We start from the raw sequence: 1,442 nt of genomic DNA, 5'->3' as shown, positions 1-1,442 counted from the left end.
AGTGGAAAGGAAAGCAGACAACAGAACATTGCTAGAGAGCAGGAAAGGAGGTGGAAGGAGACAATTTTAGAGGAGAAAATTTTTCGGTCGCTACCCGGATTCGAACCCGGGACCTTTGAATGAGAGGCCAACACCTTAACTTCTAGGCCACAAGAGCCCCCCCTCTAGATCTCAGGGGTAACTCGACTGCTTAGTCTTTAGCCTGTAGTACAGTTGCAGACCTATGAGGTTGTTTTTTTCGTTTTTCTTATTTTTAAGTTTCTTACTTTCTTACTTTGTAGGCCCCTTTGCCTTCACGAGGCCACGTTCCGATTTTGAAGTGGCTCTATGCTAGGGCTGGGAAATGAGTCTTTATCTTTAACAAAATCCGGATAATATGTAAGTACAACTCTTCGGCAAATATGATATGAACGGCTTCGGTAAATGGGTTAGAACCACTTCGACAAACGTGTTAGCACTACTTCAACAAATGGGTACACCCAGACTTAAGAGTCGGAATTCGGATAACATTTCATTGAGAATTATCCGGTTATCCTCATAGATTATCCGGATTTTGCCCACCTCTACTCTATGTAAATGAGGCATTCTGACAAAATGAGTTGCTTCTCGCGATCCACGAATGGAAGTGTCGGCCGAAAATAGACTGATCGAATTTGTAGATTTTGAACGGATGCAATTTTTCCCCGTCTTTTATCATTTCATATGGTAAACTGGACAAATACAACTTTAAATTTGCATGTATGTATCTGTGGGTGAAAACCCGAGAAATGACTCACTTGTCCAGCTCGTTTCACATATCATGGTTCTATACTGACCTGATTATTTTCAGTTTTGTTAGGATTTTTCCCGGGTGGCAGCCGAAACATACTCTTATCAAATTTAGGACCACCAACGGATCTTTAACGTGTGCAACCAGCACACGGGGCCGCCTCCGAAATTTTTAGCCTTTATCCGAGAAGGTTAAGTCTTCGACAATACCTGCTCTACATTTAGGGTCTGGCTGACAGACAGCAGTATGAAGGCGCAAGGAGTAGCTGCACTGAAGGAAAGAGTCCGGAATAAAGGAGAAAGGGGCCCGGAGGAGGACAGCGGTGGGATGTTTTTGGTAGGGGGAAGGGGTGGAGATGAATATAGATGACAGACAGGGACCAGAGAGCAGAAAAGGTCTAGGAGGTGAAAAGAGAAAATCTTAGAGAAGACCAATAATTTATTATTATTTTTCGTCGCTGTCAGGTTTCGTTCCCGCGACCTTTTGAATGCGAGTTGAGCACCGTGCCTCTAGACCACGTTAGCCCCTGCTTGGATGTTATAGCCAGCTATTTCTAAACAGCCGAATAGCTAAAGTAAATGAAGTAGACGTCAACTATGAGGTTCTTGCACTTGTTATTGTTTTGCTCTTCCCGCCCCCCCCCCTTATTCCCCCTCTTCCTCCATCTCCTCAT

General features: G+C 44.1%; 1 protein-coding gene across 1 annotated transcript in view; it reads left to right on the top strand.

The window, feature by feature from the left end:
- LOC101856150 overlaps positions 1 to 1,442 on the top strand; it is a gene marked incomplete in the record, with an annotated part of 25,512 nt that overhangs the window by 749 nt on the left and 23,321 nt on the right.

This window comes from Aplysia californica, unplaced genomic scaffold (assembly GCF_000002075.1).
Source record: "Aplysia californica isolate F4 #8 unplaced genomic scaffold, AplCal3.0 scaffold01361, whole genome shotgun sequence".
In the NCBI taxonomy this organism is placed as follows: Eukaryota; Metazoa; Mollusca; class Gastropoda; order Aplysiida; family Aplysiidae; genus Aplysia; species Aplysia californica.
The sequence above is the reverse complement of the archived record's forward strand: the minus strand, read 5'-3'. Positions and strand labels throughout refer to the sequence as shown.